Genomic DNA, 22,087 nt, shown 5'->3' with positions numbered 1-22,087 from the left:
AATTGATCTGCAAAACAACAACATCCTATCTTGAAAACTGTTGTAGGTGTTATCCGTACAATAAGGGTACTCTATATGCAATATTTTGCCAAAAAAAATGACTAAGTTCAAAAGCTGGTATTTTTTTCATACATTATCGGAAATCAAAATCCTAGCAATATGCACACCTCTGATATACCCTATGTACAATTGATCTGCAAAAGAACAACTTCCTATCTTGAAATCTGTAGGAGGAGTTATACATACAATGAGGGTACCCTATATGCAATATTTTGCCAAAAGTGATTAAGTTTAAAAGCTAGTATTTTTTTCATAAATTATCGGAATTCAAAATCCTAGCAATATGCACACCTCTGATATATGTACAATTGATCTGCCAAAAAGTGACTAAGTTCAAAAGCTGGTATTTTTTTTCATAAATTATCAGAAACCAAAATCCTAGCAATATGCTCACCTCTGATATACCCTATGTACAATTGATCTGCAAAAGAACAACTTCCTATCTTGAAATCTGTAGGAGGAATTTTACATACAATGAGGGTACCCTATATGCAATATTTCGCCAAAAGTGACTAAGTTCAAAAGCTAGTATTTTTTTCATAAATTATCGGAAATCAAAATCCTAGCAATATGCACACCTCTGATATATGTACAATTGATCTGCAAAAGAACAACTTCCTATCTTGAAATCTGTAGAAGGAGTTATCCGTACAATGAGGGTACCCTATATGCAATATTTTGCCAAAAAATGACCAAGTTCAAAAGCTGGTATTTTTTCATAAATTATCGGAAATCAAAATCCTAGCAATATGCACACCTCTGATATATGTACAATTGATCTGCAAAACAACAACATCCTATCTTAAAAACTGTAGGAGGAGTTATCCGTACAATGAGGGTACCCTATAAGCTATATTTTGCCAAAAAGTGTCTAAGTTCAAAAGCTGGTATTTTTTTCATAAATTATCAGAAATCAAAATCCTAGCAATATGCACACCTCTGATCTACCCTATGTACAATTGATCTTCAAAAGAACAACTTCCTATTTTGAAATCTGTAGGAGGAGTTATACATACAATGAGGGTACCCTATATGCAATATTTTGCCAAAAGTGATTAAGTTTAAAAGCTAGTATTTTTTTCATAAATTATCGGAAATCAAAATCCTAGCAATATGCACACCTCTGATATATGTACAATTGATCTGCCAAAAAGTGACTAAGTTCAAAAGCTGGTATTTTTTTTCATAAATTATCAGAAATCAAAATCCTAGCAATATGCACACCTCTGATATACCCTATGTACAATTGATCTGCAAAAGAACAACTTCCTATCTTGAAATCTGTAGGAGGAATTATACATACAATGAGGGTACCCTATATGCAATATTTTGCCAAAAGTGACTAAGTTCTAAAGCTAGTATTTTTTTCATAAATTATCGGAATTCAAAATACTAGCAATATGCACACCTCTGATATATGTACAATTGATCTGCAAAACAACAACATCCTATCTTGAAAACTGTTGTAGGTGTTATCCGTACAATAAGGGTACTCTATATGCAATATTTTGCCAAAAAAAATGACTAAGTTCAAAAGCTGGTATTTTTTTCATACATTATCGGAAATCAAAATCCTAGCAATATGCACACCTCTGATATACCCTATGTACAATTGATCTGCAAAAGAACAACTTCCTATCTTGAAATTTGTAGGAGGAATTATACATACTATGAGGGTACCCTATATGCAATATTTTGCCAAAAGTGACTAAGTTCTAAAGCTAGTATTTTTTCATAAATTATCGGAAATCAAAATCCTAGCAATATGCACACCTCTGATATACCCTATGTACAATTGATCTGCAAAAGAACAACTTCCTATCTTGAAATTTGTAGGAGGAATTATACATACTATGAGGGTACCCTATATGCAATATTTTGCCAAAAGTGACTAAGTTCTAAAGCTAGTATTTTTTCATAAATTATCGGAAATCAAAATACTAGCAATATGCACACCTCTGATATATGTACAATTGATCTGCAAAACAAAAACTTCCTATCTTGAAAACTGTTGTAGGTGTTATCCGTACAATAAGGGTACTCTATATGCAATATTTTGCCAAAAAAATGACTAAGTTCAAAAGCTGGTATTTTTTTCATACATTATCGGAAATCAAAATCCTAGCAATATGCACACCTCTGATATACCCTATGTACAATTGATCTGCAAAAGAACAACTTCCTATCTTGAAATCTGTAGGAGGAGTTATACATACAATGAGGGTACCCTATATGCAATATTTTGCCAAAAGTGATTAAGTTTAAAAGCTAGTATTTTTTTCATAAATTATCGGAATTCAAAATCCTAGCAATATGCACACCTCTGATATATGTACAATTGATCTGCCAAAAAGTGACTAAGTTCAAAAGCTGGTATTTTTTTTCATAAATTATCAGAAACCAAAATCCTAGCAATATGCTCACCTCTGATATACCCTATGTACAATTGATCTGCAAAAGAACAACTTCCTATCTTGAAATCTGTAGGAGGAATTTTACATACAATGAGGGTACCCTATATGCAATATTTCGCCAAAAGTGACTAAGTTCAAAAGCTAGTATTTTTTTCATAAATTATCGGAAATCAAAATCCTAGCAATATGCACACCTCTGATATATGTACAATTGATCTGCAAAAGAACAACTTCCTATCTTGAAATCTGTAGAAGGAGTTATCCGTACAATGAGGGTACCCTATATGCAATATTTTGCCAAAAAATGACCAAGTTCAAAAGCTGGTATTTTTTCATAAATTATCGGAAATCAAAATCCTAGCAATATGCACACCTCTGATATATGTACAATTGATCTGCAAAACAACAACATCCTATCTTAAAAACTGTAGGAGGAGTTATCCGTACAATGAGGGTACCCTATAAGCTATATTTTGCCAAAAAGTGTCTAAGTTCAAAAGCTGGTATTTTTTTCATAAATTATCAGAAATCAAAATCCTAGCAATATGCACACCTCTGATCTACCCTATGTACAATTGATCTTCAAAAGAACAACTTCCTATTTTGAAATCTGTAGGAGGAGTTATACATACAATGAGGGTACCCTATATGCAATATTTTGCCAAAAGTGATTAAGTTTAAAAGCTAGTATTTTTTTCATAAATTATCGGAAATCAAAATCCTAGCAATATGCACACCTCTGATATATGTACAATTGATCTGCCAAAAAGTGACTAAGTTCAAAAGCTGGTATTTTTTTTCATAAATTATCAGAAATCAAAATCCTAGCAATATGCACACCTCTGATATACCCTATGTACAATTGATCTGCAAAAGAACAACTTCCTATCTTGAAATCTGTAGGAGGAATTATACATACAATGAGGGTACCCTATATGCAATATTTTGCCAAAAGTGACTAAGTTCTAAAGCTAGTATTTTTTTCATAAATTATCGGAATTCAAAATACTAGCAATATGCACACCTCTGATATATGTACAATTGATCTGCAAAACAACAACATCCTATCTTGAAAACTGTTGTAGGTGTTATCCGTACAATAAGGGTACTCTATATGCAATATTTTGCCAAAAAAAATGACTAAGTTCAAAAGCTGGTATTTTTTTCATACATTATCGGAAATCAAAATCCTAGCAATATGCACACCTCTGATATACCCTATGTACAATTGATCTGCAAAAGAACAACTTCCTATCTTGAAATTTGTAGGAGGAATTATACATACTATGAGGGTACCCTATATGCAATATTTTGCCAAAAGTGACTAAGTTCTAAAGCTAGTATTTTTTCATAAATTATCGGAAATCAAAATACTAGCAATATGCACACCTCTGATATATGTACAATTGATCTGCAAAACAAAAACTTCCTATCTTGAAAACTGTTGTAGGTGTTATCCGTACAATAAGGGTACTCTATATGCAATATTTTGCCAAAAAAATGACTAAGTTCAAAAGCTGGTATTTTTTTCATACATTATCGGAAATCAAAATCCTAGCAATATGCACACCTCTGATATACCCTATGTACAATTGATCTGCAAAAGAACAACTTCCTATCTTGAAATCTGTAGGAGGAGTTATACATACAATGAGGGTACCCTATATGCAATATTTTGCCAAAAGTGATTAAGTTTAAAAGCTAGTATTTTTTTCATAAATTATCGGAATTCAAAATCCTAGCAATATGCACACCTCTGATATATGTACAATTGATCTGCCAAAAAGTGACTAAGTTCAAAAGCTGGTATTTTTTTTCATAAATTATCAGAAACCAAAATCCTAGCAATATGCTCACCTCTGATATACCCTATGTACAATTGATCTGCAAAAGAACAACTTCCTATCTTGAAATCTGTAGGAGGAATTTTACATACAATGAGGGTACCCTATATGCAATATTTCGCCAAAAGTGACTAAGTTCAAAAGCTAGTATTTTTTTCATAAATTATCGGAAATCAAAATCCTAGCAATATGCACACCTCTGATATATGTACAATTGATCTGCAAAAGAACAACTTCCTATCTTGAAATCTGTAGAAGGAGTTATCCGTACAATGAGGGTACCCTATATGCAATATTTTGCCAAAAAATGACCAAGTTCAAAAGCTGGTATTTTTTCATAAATTATCGGAAATCAAAATCCTAGCAATATGCACACCTCTGATATATGTACAATTGATCTGCAAAACAACAACATCCTATCTTAAAAACTGTAGGAGGAGTTATCCGTACAATGAGGGTACCCTATAAGCTATATTTTGCCAAAAAGTGTCTAAGTTCAAAAGCTGGTATTTTTTTCATAAATTATCAGAAATCAAAATCCTAGCAATATGCACACCTCTGATATATGTACAATTGATCTGCAAAACAACAATTTCCTATCTTGAAAACTGTAGGAGGAGTTATCCGTACAATGAGGGTACCCTTTTGGCAGCCGCCCGCCAGCCATTTTCAAAATTTTAATAACCGGATTTTTCCTTCGGAAAACCCGGTTAAAAACAGTTATTGACTACCTGATTGAGAAAATTAAGATATATTACTGAAGATTTAGATTTATTCAGTGTATGCAGTCTTCTCTTTAAGGAAATGGCCAGAAAATTTGTTTGAATATTTTCCTTTAAGATACTGGAGATGAATACATCAGAGAATTAGTTTCCATAACTGCCACGGCATCGCTCTTGCTGTACCTCTGTGGAACCCTTTGCTATAGAGGATGAGTGGACTAGGTTCAAAACTGAACTTATAGCAAGGTTGGTCTCTAAGAGGAATATACACACACATCTGTTTATACTTGGATATGTACATATGTGTTTATATATGTCATGAGATCAAATTTAGAAATATCTGGTAGTTGACACTTCTTAAAAAAAACAAACATTTAATGATCATGAAATGTTACTGCATAGGCCAGGAATTCATATCTGAGTGATGTCCTGTATCATTTCTTTGATTAGGAACCAAAATATGAAGACAAGTGCTTTGTCCAACCTATTTACGATATATGGAGAATCCTTTCCCAATCTATTTTAACTGATGGATTATTTGCTAACTCTACCAGCATCATCAGTAGAGGCAGAGGGGGATTTTTATGGTTAGTCAGTTTGATTTTATTTTAATTGAAACATTTTGCAGTTATTTATTAATTTAAATGCTATTGCCATTTGTTTCGGGGGGTTTTTTAGCATAAAAATGGTAAAGACCGACTGGAGGAGTCGATTGGGGCAAAAAAAAAATCTATCAGATTTTATGATGGTTTCAACTGAATCAAAGGATATTGAATCCTTTGATCCATTACAAAGCATGAACTTGTGGATGTCTTCTGGAGAGAGGAGCAGAAGACCTTACGATAAAGATGAATGAAGGTACACAGGTTTTGAGTAGCTGCATGTCACAAAAATATTTAAGACAAGTCTTGAAGATGATAATCAGAACCTTTATTGCACCCTATTTAATGTTTACAGAGACCCATAAAAATTCCGGAAGTGCATGAAGAAGAAGAAGAAGAAGAAGAAGAAGAAGAAGAAGAAGAAACAGAAGAGGAAGGTGAAAATGACTCTGACCCAGATAATAGCATGCGTCAACAGGACTTAATCAGCATACAAAATAAAACATACAAGATGTTTCTTGACATAATGCACTACTGACTTAAAAGAAATGAAAGAAATCTTGGTATTGGTACTTTTTATTAGGCAAAATTCTTTTTAAGTAATATGCTTGCCTTTGTGAAATTTTTATCTTTCATTAAAGGAGAAATACTTTGTATTTAATTAAGTGACAAGTTTCCATTAAAAAACAGACAGAATGCAGGATTTTGCATGTTTATTTTCAAAAGTTTCCTGGGGTGGCCAACCGAACCCCCCTGCTGCTGGCGACTCAGCCATCAGCCTTCGGCTGATGGGCTACTAAACGAGAGACAGGGCTAGTAGTAATTAAAATTTGATAGCCCTGCAGACAACTAAGCCTTTAATGTTAGTGTCTACCCCTGTAAGACATCAGAATCCCCCAGATAGGGGCAAGATTAGGAAATTTTGTAGACATTTGAAAAGAAGTACCAGTGATGTACCAGAAAGGTTTACATCTTCAGTTCAAAACGTTTGTCCGCAGACAGCGGAGCACGAACTGCAATAATGAAGCAACAATTTATCAGGAGAGGTTAAAAGCTTATTAGAAAAAATGTTATACAACCCGTCAGACGTCAAGGATTTTACAGCACTTTCTACCTAGTTCCTAAGAAGGATGGAAGATTTGGACCAATACTGAACCTCAGAGTTCTGAATACTTACCTACATGAAGATATGCCCCATTTCAAAATGGAGATATTAGGAAGGGAAGTGTAGTGCAAGCCATGTTTCTAAGAGACTGTGCACTTTCTCTAGGTCTGAAGAATGCTTACCTTCACAAAGCCATATGTCCTGCACACCGCTGATTTCTGAGATTTGTTGGCAGGTTCAGCATTACCAAATCAAGGCAATGGTATTCGGGTTGGCCATAGCGCCAAGAATTTTTACCAAACTGATGGCAATTATCGGGAGTTTCTAAGAAAGAGAGAGATTCAATTGTTTATGTATTTGGACGATTTGCTGATCAGGAATCAAGACAGGACATTACTGTTGTGGCAGTTAGACGAATCTTTCAGTTAATTCAGAAGTTAGGTCTACTTGTCAACGTTCTGAAGTCGAACATGAACCCATCACAAGTACTTTATCTGAAGTCAGTGTTAAACACACGGATGGGCCTTGTTTTTCCTTCAGATGAGAGATACAAATAAATCGTAGAAAAGATTACTATAATATCAGAAATGAAGTGTGTTATAGCTCAGAAAATTTTACGACTCTAGGGATTGATGGCCTCGATTTAACCCCTTTGTCCAGATAACATATGCGCCCAATACAGTTTTACCTGATGTCTTTTTGACGCCCACTTAAAGACAGTTTAACGCAATCTCTTCCAATGAAAGAAGCATTACTTCGACACTTGGAAAGGTGAAAACAACCGGAAAACATTTTTCGGGTTGTGTCGTTACAAGAGGGCCAACCACACAATGTGAACTTGTCGACAGATGCTTCATCACACGGCTGGGCAGCCCTTCTAAACGATCTTCTGATTTCAGACACCTAGAGTTTTCAGAAGAGCAGTTGTTACTTAAACTGATTCGAAATGAGGGCTGTTCAGTTAGCTCTGATTCATTTCGGGAGCACATTGTTGAAAAGCAAAGTTCTATCGAGATGCGACAGTTGTGTTAGATTTCAACAGGGAAGAGGGGACAAAGGCCTTTCAACTGTGATGTTGGTTTGGGAGATATTTCAATGGAGCATTAGCTACAATTCATGCGGATCTGTCAGTTCTAATACAGACCTATCAAGTTTGATAAAAGGCATTTTTAACAGTAACCCATGTGTTGAACCTCTATATCCTAAACGGGACTTGCCTTTGGTTTTGTTAGCTTTATGTAAACCTCCATTTGAGCAATTGGAAACATGTCATTAAAAGTAATTGCAACTTCATGGGCCTTGTTCAATGCTTCCTAGAATTATTCAGGCAGCACACTGGGCTTCAAAAACAACGTTTACTGCCTTTTGCCTGATGGGTGTGGGCTCAGACGACAGCTTCTGTGTTGAAGACAGTTACTGGGTTAAAATAAAGAGGAGGAAATAAGCAGTGGGTGAGTGTTTGTTATATTGACTTAAAAACTACCCTCCTTCTTTGTCTTTTATTCTGCAAATTCTATTTATTATACCCCCCCCCCCAAACGAAGTTTGGGGGGGGGGGTATATAGGAATCACCTTGTCCGTCTGTCCGTCTGTCTGTCCGTCCGTCTGTCTGTGCAATCGTGTCCGGTCCATATCTTTCTTATGGAGAAACATTGGAAGTTCTTACTTCACACAAAGATTGCTTATGACCTAAGGGTCTGTCATGACCTTGACCCAAGGTCATTCGGGCAAGGTCAAGGTCACGCAGAAAAAAAAAATATATACAAAATTCGTGTCCGGTCCATATCTTTCTTATGAAGAATTATTGGAAGTTCTTACTTCACACAAAAATTGCTTATGACCTAAGAGTGTCATGACCTTGACCCAAGGTCATTCTGGCAAGGTCAAGGTCACTGGCAGAAAAAATACAAAATTCGTGTCCGGTCCATATCTTTCTAATGGAGAATCATTGGAAGTTCTTACTTCACACAAAGGTTGCTTATGACCTAAGGGTGTGTTATGACCTTGACCCAAGGTCATTTGGGCAAGGTCAAGGTCACTGGCAGAAAAAGTGCAAAATTTGTGTCCGGTCCATATCTTTCTTATGGAGAATCACTGGAAGTTTTAACTTCACACAAATGTTGCTTAGGACCAAAGGGTGTGTCATGACCTTGACCCAAGGTCATTTGGGTAAGGTCAAGGTCACTGGCAGAAAATGTTCAAAATTCGTGTCCGGTAATTATCTTTCTTATGGAGAAGCATTGAATGTTCTTTCCTCACACAAATATTGCTTATGACCAACAGTTTAAAAAAAATAGAGCAGTTGTTATTTATAGAAAATGGACGGTGAAATAGATTCATCCAATATTTTCTATAATTGGAAAAATACACGCATTATGATTTTTATCTTAGCGGGGGGTATCAATTGTGAGCTTGCTCACAGTACCTCTAGTTGTAAATGAATGACGCAGTTAAGTATTAATATTGAAATAAACTGTAGATTTTTAATGCGAAACCCTGTTGATAAGATATCAATACTTACCTGCATTCCAACACACCTCCCCAGTATAATAAAAGTATTCGCGATTTTTCAAAATGGCGACGTCATCGATATGCGATATGTTCGTAAAAAGGGAAATTTTTTTCTGATTAATGCCAGTTTATGCAGTGAAACTTTCATAGAGTTGTCTCTTGCTAAAAAGTGACGTAATAAATAAACTTCCGTCGTCTGTATTCTTGTATAATCGTAAACAAACATATCACTCATCATAACAAAAATTGAAAGAACTGCCAAACGATTTGATAAAATTGTTTGTGGAGATGAAGTTAGAGGGTTAGAAGCCATCTAAAATTGAAAATTTATTGGGAATATCGGAATCTACAATCAGATCAATTTGGAAAAAAAAACTAAATATGGTGGAGCTTAACAAAGCGAAAAGAAGCGGACGTCCTTCCGAAATTTCACAGTGGGATCAAAACCGGCTCGTTCGTCAAACAAAAAAAAACAGGGGACGTGTGTTAAGTGACATTACAAATAAATTTAACAGAAGCAGAGATGAAAACGGTCATATTCATCCACGGAAAGTACAAAATACAAAGATTTTTACATGGACTAGACGTAAAGCGACGAGTTCTGAGAAAAAAATGTTGTCACAACAGATCAACAGAAAAAACATGTTTCGTGGTGTCTTGCGAGAAGAAAAATCACTGTTAATAGTTAATGGAACACATTTATCCTTTCCGATGAAAGTCAGATAGTTTTAGGTGAAAATTACAGAGTTTACGTTTTGAGAATATAAAAAGTCCAAAACTAGCGCAATTTTTTGTGCGCCGTAAATTGCAGTTTTTTACTATGGGAGGCACTGTAGCTCCCAGGTCGTCCATCCGAATTTTTTCAGACCGGGAGCTACAGACCTGCAGCTACATTTTCTATAAAGTGTACTTTGCATGTTCCTATAAAAACTTGTAAGATGCTGTTTAAAAGATGTCTAATAATACTCAACTGTGTAGCTGAAAGAAACAGACAAACATCATTTCCTAATCGATGGGTCTTAAGACCTTCCATATCTCTTTAACTGCCAGCTGTTTCTTATGGCCAAAAAGGTTGTGACCGGATGAAACTTTAATACGTCTTATGAGGTATCACGAAGAAAATAAGAGGAAAGGGAAAACTGAAGTTGACTTCCATAACCAGAACAGTGCTTCGAAAAACGTCAAAGACAGCCGTCTGCTAGAACATTATCGGGTATCAGAACTAAAGTAAGGAACAGACCCCAGAAGTTAACAGATATATCACTTTTTTATCCAAAGTAAAATCCATGCAATCAAACACAACGTTAAGAAATCAAAAGATCGCAACTTAAATCTGCGGACATTTGCACATTCATATACTCATGCCCGGACTGTTGCGTTCACATTCGTTTGTCACCAAGTCTTATCAATGTCAAACATTTTACTGAGAGTATCATTATTCGATTCATTTCAAGACAAATATTGATAAATTAAGTCCCATTGTTTTATCAAATGCATGTGGATCTACGAACTAAGGTACTTATCATACCCCCGCTCCGAAGAAGAGGGGGTATACTGTTTTACCCTTGTGTGTCTGTCTGTCTGTCCGTGTGTCTGTCTGTCTGTCCGTCCGTCTGTCTGTCTGTCCGTCCGTAACAAAAATTTCTGTCGCATTTATCTCAGCAACTATTTATCGCAGATGCTTGAAATTTTAACACAGTGTTTGTTAAGGCATGCCATAACGTGGGATATATTTTTGTACCAATCGGATGCCAGCTTTCTGTTAAATGACGACTTTGTTTATTTTTAGCCAAAATTTTCAAATAGATTTTCCTCAAAGATTTCTCAGCAGCTATTTATCGCAGATGCTTGAAATTTTAACACACTATTTGTTTAGGCATGCCATATCGTGAGATGTATTTTTGTACCAATCAGACGTCAACTTCCTGTTAAATGACGACTTTGTTTATTTTGTGCCAAAATTTTCAAACAAATTTCCGTCAAAGATTTCTCAGCAGCTATTTATCGCAGATGCTTGAAATTTTAACACACTATTTGTTTTGGCATGCCATATTGTGGGATATATTTTTGTATCAATCGGACGTCAACTTCCTGTTAAATAATGACTTTGTTTATTTTTTGCCAAAATTTTCAAACAAATTTTTGTCAAAGATTTCTCAGCAGCTATTTATCGCAGATGCTTGAAATTTTTACACAGTGTTTGTTAAGGCATGCCATATTGTGGGATATATATATATATTTGTACCAATCGGACGTCATCTTCCTGTTAAATGAGTACTTTGTTTATTTTAGCCAAAATTTTCAAACAAATTTTCCTCAAAGATTTCTCAGCAGCTATTTATCGCAGATGCTTGAAATTTTAACACACTATTTGTTTAGGCATGCCATATTGTGGGATATATTTCTGTACCAATCGGATGCCAGCTTTCTGTTAAATGTCGACTTTGCTTATTTTGCATATTCACATCAGAGCGGGGGTATCACTAGTGAGCATTGGCTCACAGATATCTTGTTTTAATAGCATAACTACGAAAGAAGATTTGTGCACAAATTGAAAAGAAAAATATGGTGAGCTAAATAGTTAATAACTCCTACGTTTAACCGTGTCAAGGGAATTATTGTGACGAGGTTTTATTTTTTATTTTAATGAAAGTATTTTTTCAAATAGAATTCTAACCAGTTCATTTTAGAAATTATAAATATATGTTTAAGTTATCAAGTTATTTGGGCATAATGCGTAGTGTTCCTGAATTTTTAATCCCATATATGTCGTGTTTATATAATACTTGTAGAGGAGTATATTATAAAGGAACTGTAGATTATAAGGTTTTAACAGGAATACTGACAAAAACTCGTCAACATCGGGCCAAATTGGGGATCTGTAACGTCTCTATCACCCCTGTCCTTTTTCATGCGATTAATACGGAAAATTGAGACTGAGCGAATATGAATACAAAATTTGTAATAGGTATGTACTTGCTCATTTGAAATTTCACGAAGAGTTAAAATATGTAAATAAAAAACAATATTTACCTCCCTCCACAAAATGTATCGCCGCATTTGACCCAAATATAGTGCATGTAAAGGCTTAATCATATTGAAGGACACTCCATTTTCAAAGATTTCTTGTACATGTAAATGAATGTTTAATTCACATCGAATTTCCAGCTTTTCTTCATTCCTTAAAAAAAAGTTTCCTTAAAACAGAACATTTTAAATCAATGCCCGTTATTAGTAGGAAATATGAATGCAATCTCCTTAACTCATAAAGGCATATCCTGTATCACTAGTACTCCATACGCCAGCTGCGACCTAGTGAATTAAATCCGTTTAGACAGTATTTATCCTCTCTAATGGCAAAATTAAACAAAGTTTTTAAATTACCAAAGAGTTTGTCGTTCGTTTGGACTACAAATTTTAATAAGTTTAAATCAATTTTTATAAAGAGAGAAAATAATGTAAATCTGCTTATCAATAACTCGATATTGAAATGAACTCCTAATTACAGTCATTATTTCTCTAAATTTTCAGCTTAATGACTGGTTAGTGGTCAAAACCGTACGATATTACTTATTAAATGACCATCTGGTCATCGGCAGATAAGGTTATAAACTCAAAATTAAACAAAATGAAGTTATAATCGGGGCTATTATAAAGTCTCCCGACCGAACGAGACCATCATTGGGGGTAGGGATGACCCACATAGGTCATACTTTACAAGAAGATTTTAAAGGGGCATGGTCACGATTTTGGTCAAAAATTATTTTTCCGATTTTAATGCGTATGATGCTTCAGTACGGCATTTTCAATAAGCAACCAAAATTTGAGTGTCATTTGTTGAGTTATAAGCGAGTTACAGAGCTTACAATTCTTCGCTATGTAAACAAAGCTTTTGTTTACATTTTGAATGTTGAAGTGAACATTCCCGTTTTAGACCTACAGTGCATGTGTTAATCTTTAGGAACTGTTAACTTATGCTTAAAATGAATAGGAAAATAGACAGATCACCTTGAAAAAGAATTTTTACTGGTATATTGAACCTATGTAAATAAAAACAGGGCACGAGCCTTGTTTACATGACGAAGAATTGTGAGCCTTGTATCTTGCATAAAACTCATCGACTGGCACCCAAATTTCATTTGATCAATATGAATGCATTTCTAAAGCATTGTAAGTAATAAAAACAGAAAAATAAAATTTGACTAAAATCGTGACCATGCCCCTTTAAACTTTATCATTTCTATTTCTTAAATTTCATGATGTTCCACAGGGGTCATTTACTGTATATCAGGTGAATCGACGTGACCCTAGGAACAAGAATATGAATGATTCATAGGTAAAGATCTCGACCGTATTCAGGATATTTGGGCATTTCCTGTTTGAGGGGATCTGGACCACCCGGGAGTCTCATGACATCCATACCATTTGATGCCCCTAGAAACAAGAATGTTTAACGTTTATGTGTAACGGGATTTCCCGGCAATAATGAAGACAACCACTTTATCCAGATTTCTTTATTGATGTTATATTTTAGACTCAGTAATATATTATGATAAAATAAATATAACATAATTGTATAATATCAAGACATAAAATACATTTATACATTATTACAATAGAATTATCTTTAAATACATTTCCATTGAAATATACACATTTTATTATTCCCATATACATATAATTACATTTTATCCAAGATCAGAAAGACACAATTTAGGGAAATAACTCTAATCAATTTTAGAATACAAAAGTTATTTTTCTTTTACAATAAAATATTAAAATAAACAATTTTTAATTCCTACCAATTTATGGAATTGAGTCCGATTCCAAACACCGTTAAATTATCTTCTATTATTGATGTTAATTGATCTGAATATTAAATACATACATGTTCCTTACATATACTTCCTATTTACGATATAAAACACTTTAATATTTCCTTAGAAATATTTACTATTGTATATTAAGCTGTATTTACTGAATTTGTCCATCAGATTTATCTACATCTGATATAATTATAAAAAATACAATTATACTTATCAGATATATTTACATATGATATATACAATATTTACAAAGTAATTCCTTCTAAATTCTTAATCCTGGTAGTTCATATTATAAACTCAATTTTCAATAATGTTAGTAAATGATTAAAATAGGAACTTACATTGTCTGGATGTCTTCAGAATAAAATGAATAAAATATTTGGTAAACCATGAAAAGAAACTTCTCGGTTCAAATTCTGCGAGTGGTCTACCTGAATACTGTTAACTAGAAAATGAAAACTCATGACCAATTAAACCCGAGAATTTTCAATATCAACCAATGAATGTAAAATGTTTGAGTGTATGTGTGTGGATCTAAAGGGGTGGAAAGCTCAAACTAAATACCTTGTAAGTAGAAGAATGAATTAAAATTTATTTTACTTTAATTTGATAAACCTTTGTTTATTTACATTTATGTTTTATTTTATTTATTATTTTTAATTAGAAACACATCTACTACATATGGGTAGGGATCTCATCTGTTTACAATATATTCAGGCAATTCCCGTTCAAGTGATTTCAGGGCTACCTCAAAGTCCCATACCATTTGATACCCATTGACACAAGCAACAAGAAATCAATATATATGGTTCAGGGGTGGGAATCTCAACAATTTTCATGTTATTAAGACACCTCTTGATCGAAAGGGGTCAGGATCACCCCCGGGGCCCGCGGCCTACATACGTCGTTTTGGAAACGATTTTGTTTTTCTCTTGACCAAAACGAGTAACGTACATGTAAGAGGAAATGGAACATAAACTTCTGAAGTGCTAGACATGAACCAATAATTAAGATTGAAAGACTTTGTAGTCGGCCCAAATGCAATAATCTAACGCCAATAACATCAAAAGAAACTATTATATTAAAAATAGAAGTTACCATTGTTGATTTAATACTTATTTATAAAAAAAACTTCAATATAAATGCTTTGAGATAATGCTTTAATCATGTGTTAAAGGGAATTTAATGATACCATTTAGGACAATTTTTAACATGACAGACTCCGCGAACAAGAAAAATATTTACAAGCATATAGATGTGGCTGATATGTTCTATGTCGCTTGCATTTGTATATTTTATTATATATTTCGTAAATTTCCGGAATAAAAAAAACCATAACAAGCGACCTTACTTAACTAGTCACAGAAAACGTGCCAAAATATGGTATCGTCGTTGGCGTTTTCTTTATATTTTCGAAAAATAAAATAAAAATTATGATGTTTTGGGTAAACCTTTGTTCACCCCAAAATCGAAATTTACGGTAGGTATTATGCTTGAAAACTTCGTTTTTTAAAACAAGAGTTGTCAACCTAATTTAAAAAATAATTTCATTAAATATTGAATGATATAAAGTGAAAACCGATGATGCATGCCTAGTGGTGTAATTTTTTTTTAGTTTGGAAGCTGATGTAAACAAATACAAGTGATGCTGCTTTGAGCTTCAAGATCTAACAAAAATGTCGTCTGCATAATATATTATTGCATGGCTGATTGGTCTTAATTTCATACTTAATCTAAAACACTGTATATACGCATCACTTATATTGTCTTTTTCAACACGATTATAAATTGAAAACGGCCGAAAATCCCATAAAAGTAATAAAATCGGAATTTCTTAGTAACATACATTTCTACACATTGTGTCCTAAATACTTAAAAAGTTTTATGAAATTCCGAAGAATAAGATGGGTTGCAAAAAAATATTATAAACCAAAAGAAAACACAACACAAAGAATTTTTAAAAATGAGAGATTGTCTAGCTTTATAGACTATAACTTCATCTTTTTTTTTTTTTTTTTTTTTTTATTGAAAACAAAGAATTGTTTTTCATTTTGGGTCTAAATGTCCTACACATTTTCCAAAAAAAAGTTCCTTGTCCACCAGGACATCATCTATTTGTTTTTGCCTGTTTTGTTCATTCCATTCGTTGCAACATTAAGAAATTAATATATGGAAACCCGTGTCTAGCACCTGATTTACTGCCAGATGTGCTGCTTAAATCACCATGGAGATTCTTTAATTAATCAATAAAATTAGCGATGTTGCCCTGAAGAAATTTAAATCATTAAATTCACTTTAATGATGCATTCTAACAAAAAGTTGATTAACTGGAAATTACTTTCAGCTTAATCAAAATAAAGTAATGTTTTTATGTTCTAAAGACTTGAAATTACCGAATGACCCAAACCTTTGATAGAGTATTCTTTTCAGGCAAAACCTGGAGACAGTTACCTTTGCATTTTTATTTATTTTTTTTTTGGGGGGGGGGGGGGGGTAACCAAAATACTCCAGACCTTCGAGTTGGTAGCTCCCAAGAAAGGATAGATAGCCCAACCCATCTTATTTCCAAACATCGTTGTTGTTATAATCTACGCTTTCTTCTGTCGCCATTTTGTTTTCTTGTTAGTTTGGTTAGACATGCAAGAAAAGAATTTTAAGATTTCTTAAAATTCTTTATGTATTTTGATGTTACTGTCAAGTTTGTAAGAGTTATTTCTCTTGCAACACGATACCAAATTCTGTGGCATCTTAATATATGTTTATAAAAGTGATCTCGCAGCGTCAGTCACCACATGAAACTGAATGATACGAAAAGCATGCCCTTGTGTATCGAATTAACTGAGAAACAAAAACACCATATGCAGGTGATGAGCATTACCCAAGGAACAAGAATATATATATATAGCAAAGGGTTGTGGTTCCTAACCGTTTTCAAGATATTCGGGCATTTCCTTTTTGAGGGGAGGGGGTTAGCACCACCCCAGGACACATGACCTACATACCGTTTGATTCCCTTTTGCACAAGCATCAAGAATATATATGGTTAAGGGGCGGGGATCTCTACCATTTTCAAGATATTCGGGCATTTCCTGTTTAAAGGGGTCAGGATTACCCTCGGGGCCCATGACCTACATACCATTTGATGCCCCTTAACACATGGAACAAGAATATATATGGTTTAGGGGTGGGGTTCTTAACCGTCAAGATATTCGGGCACTTCCTGCTTGAGGGGGGTCAGGACCACCTCCGGGGCCCATGACCTACATTCTGTTTGAAGCCCCTTGAAACAAGGAACAAGAATATATGTGGTTTAGGGTTCTTAACCATTTTCTAGTTATTTGTGCACTTCCTGTTTGGGGGGAGGGGTGTCAGGACCACCTCCGGGGCCAATGATCTACATACTATTTGAAGCCCCTTAAGACATGGAACAAGAATTATTATGGTTTAGGGGTCAGGATTTTAACAGATAAATGGCCATTTCCAATTCCTGGGGGTGGGGATGACCCCAGTGAACAGATCTAATAAACCCTATATATTGCCTGTAACAGTTAATATATGATTCTGAGATCCCTATATTATTATCTTTGTCCGTTTTCAAGTTATAACCATTTACAATAGAGTCTACAATTTTTCCCCAAAAGGTTCAATGTTAGAGCCCACGACCTTTTGACCCCAAGAAACGTGGTTGGCCATCCCCAAATGAGAAAAACTAAACCATCGTGCACATCTAGATATGCAGGCCTATCGTATCCTAATGTTTTGTACAATTCTATTCAGCCATCTCCGAGAACGCGACAGACAAGTTCGTCACAATAGTGGCAGAGTACAACATACCCTTTTGTTTCTAGTTTTATTTTATACAGATGAAGGACTCAGTCGGTAAATATTACTGAAGGTGATTTTGGGACATTTTTAGTTATGGATAAATAATATTTGAATCAAAACTGATCAGCATATTGTTTTGGTTTTTTTTTTTGTTAATTTTTTTTTTTTTTGGGGGGGGGGCATCTTCGCTAGCCAAGGGTTTTCGGTCCACTTTGCTCCCCATAAACCCTTGGCGGATTTCATTGCGAAAACTCGGTGATGTGGTGGCGCTATCTAGCGAGCAACTTGAGTTGCGCCCCTTGCATATTTACATTTTAATCGAATTAAACAACGGGTTATATACACCATGTACACACTACGGCATTAATACAACTTGAAAACATGTTGACTACCGAATATCGGAACATAATTAACGAAGCTATTAAATACGAATTAAGTATAAACTAGGGAAAGCATGGAATGTTTTATTCGTAGTGTTTTGTAAGGACCCGTACCAGTAGTGAAAAAGTCGCCGATTTATATGAAAACTTTCATGTCATAAAACCAGGTATCGTTGTCGTAAATATTGTGAACCAAAGAAATTAAATAAAATAAATCTCATTGAGCCTTTAAAAGCAATAACCATAAGCAGGAACGTATATACTAACGGGATGGGCAGCTTCTACATGTACATTCGCCATGTTTACTTCCCATGCTATCACGCGAGCCTTGACAAGTATGTAGAACTATGTTCAATCCCAGTAAAATATATAGGTTTTTTAAGCGATCTGGTTAGACCATCGTTGGCGGCACTGTACTCGAGAACTTGTGTCTCAATTTGTTAAAAGCACCGAATGATTTACCTAAGAACACACACGTGTTTTCTTTTAAAGTTTATATTTACAAGCACTGCGATTGGATCAGCTACTCGCAGCTGCAGCCAATCATAAAACGGAGCTCGTCACCGAGTTCTCGCAATGAAATCCGCCAAGGGTTTATGGGGAGCAAAGTGGACCGAAAACCCTTGGCTAGCGAAGATGGGGGGGGGGGGGATATGTCGGCAATTTTTATTTCCAGATCTATTAGTAGCGTCGCGAGTCTCATAACGACAGATAATCTATCGTATGTGACAATCGTTTTATCACCACCGCACAATCTAATAGTAAGTGGATTGTGCATTTGCGATGGTATAACAGTTTGATACAGAAAAAACGTTCTACGATGAACGAGGGTTTTTGTAATATGTGTACCTGGATTTAAGTCTGTTTTGTTTCGTCTTTCATTGGGTATTCTTACCAGTGCTTGGTTGCCATATTATTTTTGTTCAAATGCGTTTCAGCAAATCTTTCTGTCTAATGTAACGTGTTCAGGTGAATATAATACCTGAATGCGATGAAGCATGCACAACGCTCTCGGCCTTATACGGGAGTGTGTAGCGATTAGCGTAACAATATAAACCGTGCCAACTCATAAAGAAAACATTTGCTTTGCTAAGAAAATATAATAATTCGAGCATTTTTTTTTTGAGAATTAATGAATGTATCAATTTTTGGGAGTTGATTTTAATCAACTCTCCTATGCACATACTCGGGCAAACCGAAAGTGAAACTGTTTGGACCTAAGCACAAATCAATACCGCTGACAACACTTAGTTTCTGAAAATAATCGATAAAATCGATGCAATGTATTCTGAAGCATTGTTTTTCAAGAACGCTCATTTATTAATACCTGAAAATTGTAAGATTTTAAATGGTACAAACAGTTTAGATATTTTTTAAAGTCGTATGCATGTATTCATACGCTAGACTTCAATGTTCTAGTCTCGTTCACCCAGACGCTCGGCTGTCTCCGTTAATATGCGACAAAACAGAGAGTCTCTCTTGCTAGTCGGAGATAAACGGAGACAGTCGAGCGTTTGGTTGAACAAAACTAGAGTTTAATCTTGCCTGGATCTATACAATTTCTCAGAAATAGTTCGATTACTGATACTACTTGCCATGCTAAATCACATATCGCTGATTTTAAAATAAACGATAATCTATAAAATCAACTTCCGTCAGCACTTCAGTACTTTGATTTTTATAGTGGCTTTGAACAGACACAAAAGACCAAAGCTCAAAGTTAACAGTTCATTAGCAATCTCTGTGTCAAGATATATTCTCTAATCATTTTTCCAATAGAAGATTTAATCTAGGCAGAAGTTATGCGGTTTTTTTAAAACAATGACCTTGAACTGGCACACACAACTGACCCTTGATCTTATTCATGACACACACCCAGATCATATGCAATCTTTTTGTGAAGCAGGCACTCCAAAACACGGTATTGATTAGACTAACCTGGTATATTATGAACTTTTTTCAGATGACTTTGTACTTGATCAAATGACTTTGGGTCAAATTCATGACACACCCCAAGGTGATAAGCAATCTTTGTGTGAAGTAAGAACTTTTATTGTTTCGATTCTCCATAGGAAAAAAATGGTCCGGACACGACTTTTGCATTATTCCTTCCAGTGATCTTGAACTTGCACAAATGGCATAAGTTTCTAATTATTACACATCCTCATGTTATAAGCAATCTTTGTCTAAGAACTCCCAATGTTCCTTTGTAAGAAAGATGGACCGGACACGATGGCACAGCTCAGTATTAAGCTTAAATCTTTTCCTCGTGTAAACCATTGAAATATACCGGCTAACTCTTTTACAGAGATTTTTATGGGGTAGCATATCGTCTAACACAGGATCCTCTGTGAATTTCGAGTCTTGTCTTATACATCATGTTTTGTACTCGTGACCTTTAGTAAAACACTAACTCTTACAGAAAGCAGATTTTTCATGGAACAAAATCAAGAGACTTGGGATTGGCATGTCCAGCATGTGTTCGATCTCTCCTTTAAGAAGGCATGTTTTTCGAGAGGGTAGTTTTCCTTGGATATAACGCTCAACGCTAGCACACACATTTCCTTAAATTCTGAACTATTCTGCAAAACTTGGAGAACAACATTGATGGGGGTTATGCATCAGCAAACATTCATTTCCATTGCAGTCTTACAAATAAATCTAAAGCGGAACTCAATAGTTTGTCTGACAGCATTTCTTCATGCTACAAAAAAGTGCTGATTCTTCCTCTTCTATCAAAGCGTCTTAATAGTTTATGAAGGGCCGTAACCCATGTTCCTACATTACTTGAAAATGCTATACATACATGGTATGCATTTTAAAAATATACAAGGTGCATCACTCCCTAGAATACAATAAAACCAAAACTTCCTGCAAATATCACATTTTCCCTTTTTTTTATTACTATTAAGAAAAAAGTTAACTGCTTGTCTGGAGCATATCTTCTCTCCCCTTGGCCCAATCTACCTCACACTTCACCCACAGAGTGCCTTTGGTTAAAGGGTGAGTAGTGACTTTGAACCATGTTTTTTAGATTTAAGGTTAAGGTCTTATACTTCACTCACATAGTGTCTATAAAAGTATAGTCTCTGTCCATTGCATGCAAGTGTCGTCCATTTAAAATTATTAAACTACTTCGTTTACACAGAGACAATAATTTTGAACTGTAGTTGTTTACAACTTCATCCGGGATGACATGTAATGATAGAATTTCATCTATTTCATGTTTACAGTTCAGACACTCCACTTAGTAATTTGCTATAAAATGGTTTTTTTGAGTTTCCAGTTCAGTAAAGAGATCACATTCGTGAAGCTGATATATTGATGAATCGTTTGAGGGAATAGACACATCAAAAGTATAGATCACTATTAAGGTCATATAGGAAACCACGAATCTTAAGCCATGTTATTGTGTCACATTGGTTGTTTACAAGTGAAACATGTTTGTGATTTATACTAATACTAATACGTAAGACTAATACGTATCACTGTTTCACCTCCTTGTACACTTTGCTTTTTAGTCTTGGGAAGGAACGATAATTAAACTCTTCATTATGCTCTTAATAGTCCTTTTTTAACTAACATTCAGTTAGGAGCAAGACCAAATGAGTACAGATAAAATGTTGGAAAATTTAATCGATAATTTTAGAAGAAAAATCATGATTTATGTTCCATGATATTATTTTTGCCTACCAATCAGGGGATTCTTCGGCTTGTCATGGTGTGCGTTCCTATTTTCTTCTCTTTCTGTATGATCTGGACAAAATTCTTCGTCATCAATATAAAGCCTGTCTTTGA

The 22,087-nt window shown here is 34.7% G+C and overlaps 1 pseudogene; it reads left to right on the top strand.

Moving 5' to 3' along the window:
• The first annotated feature begins 5,569 nt into the window (after nt 1-5,569).
• On the top strand, nt 5,570-6,255 carry LOC117681715 (VID27-like protein; annotated as a pseudogene).
• The last annotated feature ends 15,832 nt before the right edge of the window (nt 6,256-22,087 follow it).

This window comes from Magallana gigas, chromosome 5 (assembly GCF_963853765.1).
Source record: "Magallana gigas chromosome 5, xbMagGiga1.1, whole genome shotgun sequence".
Classification (NCBI taxonomy): Eukaryota; Metazoa; Mollusca; class Bivalvia; order Ostreida; family Ostreidae; genus Magallana; species Magallana gigas.
Note: the sequence above shows the minus strand (reverse complement) of the source record. Positions and strands in the feature narration are given on the sequence as shown.